Source organism: Oncorhynchus mykiss, chromosome 22 (assembly GCF_057628025.1).
Source record: "Oncorhynchus mykiss isolate SJ-2025 chromosome 22, ASM5762802v1, whole genome shotgun sequence".
In the NCBI taxonomy this organism is placed as follows: Eukaryota; Metazoa; Chordata; class Actinopteri; order Salmoniformes; family Salmonidae; genus Oncorhynchus; species Oncorhynchus mykiss.
Genome location: NC_143043.1, coordinates 49,997,329 through 50,003,684, shown reverse-complemented (window position 1 = coordinate 50,003,684; position 6,356 = coordinate 49,997,329).

Below are 6,356 nucleotides of genomic sequence, written 5' to 3'. Positions count from 1 at the left end.
GAACGCCTGTCCAGCACGCTAACATCCATGGGAATGGAGAGGGGTTGAGTGGGGATGCCCAGCTCGGACGCCAGGGTAACGTACATAAGACTCATATCGACTCCCGAGTCGATGAGTATCTGGAGAGACTTGGACTGGTCACCCCACAGCAGGGTGGCATGGAGAGGGGGGGGGGGGGGGGGGGCGACATTATCCTTAAGAAACACCAGAGTACTCATTCCTACCAATGATCTAGGTTGAAGGGACAGGTAGACACATAATGACCGGCAGTACCGCAATACAGACACCTCTGGGTGTAAAGTCTGCATCCGCGTTCAGCTGGAGACAGCCTAGCCCTGCCGAGCTGCATCGGCTCGGGAAAAGGCAAATCGGCAGTCTTCGGAGGCTCTTGGAGGAACTCGGGTAAACCTGGGTTCCCTCGGGGACGAAGACGCCAGGGACTACCGGAGTTCATCAGATGCACGGTGGGATCCTTGAGTGAGCAATTGGAACCGCAATCAGACCTCTTTCTCCCTCCTACGTTCTCAGAGTCTGATGTTCAAGAGGTGGACATTGAGGAGGTCCAGGGAGAAGACATGGAAGCCTGAGAGGAAGACAATCAAAGCTTTAGTTTCTAGACTATCATTTTACAGATGCAATGGATCGTTGGGGATCATTCAAATGTTCCCTTTCTTTTGTTGTTCAGGGAAAATCATCCCATGTGAAGAGTCAACTCATTTATTTAAAGTTAAATTTGTAACTAAATGTTTTTTAGTTTTTTTTTCTATTGGAAGGATTTAATTATTTGCAATTATGTCTACTTATCATAAGGTAAAAGGTTTATGTTTCTGTCTCCATATGATATGGTAAATATATCCAATGCAAAAAAACATCTACATTTAAATGGTATTAATATGACTTTGCATATATTTCCACTAATTCCCACGGAAAGTTTCCACCTCTGAATATTGCCCAAAATGTGCAACCCTGGTCATTGTAGTTAATTAACACGTTTTATGCACAATACTACGTAGAATATTGGCATGTTGGAAACTACAACTCCTTACTACATTGCACAGTTCAGTCTGGATCTAATTTATCTTTAGATAAGCGGTGCGATGGTGCATTGAGCTCACAAAAAAAGAAGAAGAAATGGAATTCTAATAATTGAACCAACATCATCTGACTGTCTGTCTTTACTACTGTATGTGAATGTTGTGTTCAGTTCTTGACTTGGACTGAAATAGGTGCCGGTACTGTTTACATTTAGGTGCAGGAGATCCACAATACTTTTGAGATAATACTCTACAAGAGGAACAGGAGCTCAAGCAGTAGAACATTTCAGGTACTGGTACTCGGCTCCGGTGAGCTCCTGCCCAAGTCAAGCACTGGTTGTGTTAAAATATCCCTCTTGTCTACAGATCCAATCAGCAGAGCCTGCCAGACCATGGCTAAGTGTGTGTAGGCTGTGACCGAAGGAGCCCAAGCTATAGAGGAGCCATCCATATGCTTAAGATCTGTTTTCCAGGTCATTCCTCTCTACATGTACAAGCTGTCTATCCAACTCACACAGACAGAAATAACTCTTAGGCCTACATACATCCATAGAAATGTTATTATATGCAGCACAGTGTCATTGTAATTAGATTCCAGCCTGTTCAACTGTCACTCAACGTCAATAAAACAAAGGAGATGATCGTGGACTTCAGGAAACAGCAGTGGGAGCAGCACCCTATCCACACAGCAGTGGAGAAGGTGGAAAGTTGACATTTTCTCGGCGTACACAACACAGACAAACTGAATTGATCCACCCACACAGAGAATGTGGTGAAGAATGCTCAACAGCGCCTCTTCAGCCTCCTTTTGGCTTGTTTCCCAAAACCCTGACAAACTTTTACAGATGCACAATCGAGAACATCCTGTCGGGCTGTATCCAAGTCTGGTATGGCAACTGCACCGCCCTCAACTGCAAGGCTCTCCAGAGGGTGGTGCGGTCTGCACAACGCATCACTGGGGGCAAACTATCTGCCCTCCCTGACACCTACAGCACCCGATGTCACAGGAAGGCCAAAAAGATAATCAAGGACAACAACAACCCGAGCCACTGCCTGTTCACACCGCTATCATCCAGAAGGCGAGGTCAATACAGGTGCATCAAAGCTGGGACAGAGAGATAGAAGCTGTTTTTCAATCTCAAGGCCATCAGACTGCTAAACAGCCACCACTAACTCAGAGGCTGCTGCCTACATTGAGACCCAATCACTAGTCACTTTAAACACTGCCACTTTAAATAATTCCACTTTATTAGTGTTTACATATCTTACATTACTCATATCACATGTATATACCGTATTTTATACCATCTATTGCACCTTGCCTATGCCGCTCGGCCATCGCTCATCCATATATTTATATGTACATATTCTCATTCACCGCTTTAAGATTGTGTGTATTAGGTAGTTGTTGGGGAATTGTTAAATTACTTGCTAGATATTACTGCACTGTCGGAACTAGAAGCACAAGCATTTCGCTACACTCGCATTAACATCTGCTAACCATGTGTATGTGACCAATAACATCTGCTAACCATGTGTATGTGACCAATACAATTGGATTTGATTTAGAAATAACCTGCACATCTACAGAAATATATTAAAGTAACTGTCCAGTGTTTCCAGATTTCTATAAAATAGGACTGATAATTCATTACCATCAAATACAATTTTAATGGTCACATACACATGGTTAGCAGATGTTATTGGTCACATACACATGGTTAGCAGATGTTATTGGTCACATACATGGTTAGCAGATGTTATTGGTCACATACACATACATGGTTAGCAGATGTTATTGGTCACATACACATGGTTAGCAGATGTTATTGGTCACATACACATACATGGTTAGCAGATGTTATTGGTCACATACACATACATGGTTAGCAGATGTTATTGGTCACATACACATGGTTAGCAGATGTTATTGGTCACATACACATACATGGTTAGCAGATGTTATTGGTCACATACACATACATGGTTAGCAGATGTTATTGGTCACATACACATGGTTAGCAGATGTTATTGGTCACATACACATGGTTAGCAGATCTTACTGTGAGTGTAGTGAAATGCTTATGCTTCTAGATCCGACAGTGCAGCAGTATCTAACAGGTAATATCTAACAATTCCACAACAAAACCTAATATCTAACAAATTCCACAACAAAACCTAATACACAATCTAGTAAATGAATGGGATGAGAATACATTTGAAGTCTGAAGTTTACATACACCTTAGCCAAATACATTTTCACAATTCCTGACATTTAATCCCTGTTTTAGGTCAGTTAGGATCACCACTTTATTTTAAGAATGTGAAATGTTAGAATAATAGTAGAGAGTGATTTATTTCAGCTTTTATTTCTTTCATCACATTCCCAGTGGGTCACAAGTTAACATGCACTCAATTAGTATTTGGTAGTATTGCATTTAAATTATTTAACTTGGGTTAAACGTTTCGGGTAGCCTTCCACAAGCTTCCCACAATAAGTTGGGTGAATTTTGGCCCATTCCTCCTGACAGAGCTGGTGTAACTGAGTCAGGTTTGTAGGCCTTCATGCTTGCACACGCTTTTTTCAGTTATGCCCACACATTTTCCATAGGATTGAGGTCAGGGCTTTGTGATGGCCACTCCAATACCTTGACTTTGTAATCCTTAAGCCATTTTGCCACAACTTTGGAAGTATGCTTGGGGTCATTGTTCATTTGGAAGACACATTTGCGACCAAGCTTTAACTTTCTGACTGATGTCTTCAGATGTTACTTCAATGCCATCTATTTTGTGAAGTGCACCAGTCCCTCCTGCAGCAAAGCACCCCCACAACATGATGCTGCCACCCCCGTGTGCAAAGTACGATCTTTGTCCCCATGTGCAGTTGCAAACCGTAGTCTGGCTTTTTTATGGTGGTTTTGGAACAGTGGCTTCTTCCTTGCTAAGCGGCCTTTCAAGTTATGTCGATATAGGACTGGTTTTACTGTGGATATAGATACTTTTGTACCGGTTTCCTCCAGCATCTTCACAAGGTCCTTCGCACCAAAGTACGTTCATCTCTAGGAGACAAAATGTGTCTCTCCTTCCTGAGCGGTATGACGGCTGTGTGGTCCCATGGTGTTTATACATGCGTACTATTGTTTGTACAGATGAACGTGGTACCTTCAGGCATTTGGAAATTGCTCCCAAGGATGAACCAGACTTGTGGAGATCTACAAAAAACATCTGATTTCTTTAGATTTCCCCATGATGTCAAGCAAAGAGGCACTGAGTTTGAAAGTTTGCCCTTGAAATACATCCACAGGTACACCTCCAATTGACTCAAATGATGTCAATTAGCCTATCAGAAGCTTCTAATGCCATGACATACTTTTCCGGAATTTTCCAAGCTGTTTAAAGGCACAGTCAACTTAGTGTATGTAAACTTCTGACCCACTGGAATTGTGATACAGTAAATTATAAGTGAAATAATCTGTCTGTAAACAATTGTTGGAAAAATTACTTGTGTCATGCACAAAGTAGATGTCCTAACCGACATGCCAAAACTATAATTTGTTAACAAGAAATGTATGGAGTGGTTGAAAAAGGGGTTTTAATGACTCCAACCTAAGTGTATGTAAACTTTAGACTTGAACTGTAAGTATAAATGATTTGGATGAGCAGTGACAGAACGGCTAAGGTGCACTAGATAGTAAAGAATAGCTAGTGAAGTATACAGTATATACATATGAGATGAGTAATGCGAGATATGTAAACAGTCTTAAAGTGGCATTATTAAAGTGACTAGTGTTCCATTTATTAAATTGGCCAATGATATCAAGTCTAGGTAGGCAGCCGCATCTCTATGCTAGTGGTGGCTGTTTAACAATCTGATGGCATTGAGATAAAAGCAGTTTTTCAATCTCTATGTCCCATCTGTGATGCACCTGTACTGACCTTGCCTTCTGGATGGAAGCAGGGTGAACAGTTAGTTGCTCTGGTGGTTATTGTCCTTGATGATCTGTTTTGCCTTCCTGTGACATCGGGTGTTGTAAGTGTCCTGGAGGGTAGGTAGTTTGCCCCCGGTAATGCGCTGTGCAGCCTGCACCACCCTCTGGAGAGCCCTGCGGTTGAGGGCGGTGCAGTTGCCGGTGATACAGCCTGACGGGATGCTCTCAATTCGGTGACAAGCCACATTTTTTCAGCCTCCGGAGGTTGAAGAGGCACTGTCTGTGTCTGTGGAAGAGGCACTGTCGCGTCTTCTTCACTTCACTGTCTGTGTGCTTGGACCATTTCAGTTTGTCGGTCATATGTGCACCGAGGAACTTAAAACTTTCCACCTTCTCCACTGCTGTCCCATCGATGTGGATAGGGGGGGGGGCTCCCTTTTTTGTACCATATGAGAGTGAAATAGATTTCCTTCCAAAAAAGTGTAATTAATTACGTTAAAACGCAGTGTTTCTGTGTTGGAATGGTGTGGGCATACCCCAACAACAGAAGGGTCTGGGCATATACCAGTCATAAAAATATTCATTAGAGTAAACCGCTGATTGGCCAGCTCATCCTCTTCAGGAGGAAAACATCCTCTATCAGGAAATAACAAGCATTTTTGAAACGGTTGGTTTGACTTGCCTAGTTAAATAAAGGTTCAATAAAATAAAAATAAAATACAAGTTTGAGGTGTTTTTTTTTTTTTACATGTTTTTAAAAATCCAATTTATGCTTTGGCCACATATGATTCAACAACATTATTTGGGTATGAGTTAACAAAATATGAACTTTAAAAAGTGAGAATTTCACTGGACAATTACTTGAATGTATTCTGTAAAGTCAATGCGATAGATACAGTACCTATCCAATCCTCACTTATAAAAAATAGCTGTTAAACATCCGTAGACACATTTATTACGCAGTAAAGTCATTCTTATAGATGCCTATTCCTCTCTCACTTTATATGCACGACTTCCTGTACGCTATACGCACAACTTCCATCCCTATACAGCAGTGGTTCTCAAACCTAGCCTCAGGACCCACAGCCGTTCCATCCATTTGATCTATTCCAGAGCTAGCACACCTGATTTAACTTGTCAACTAATCATCAAGCCCCCGACTAATTGAATCAGGTGAGCTAGTTCAGAGCTACAACAACATTGTAAAGCGTCTGGGGGTCCCTTAGGAGGTTTGAGAACCAACTTCCTCATTCCTTATTGACCAAATGCAGTACAAGCACCTTTCAGTCTTCCAGCTGCATAAATAGTTTATTTCCCGATGTATATTACAGCTGTGAATTGTGTAAAGATTGTATTTTCCCCAATGACTATTGAGAATATGCTGCTTTGTAGA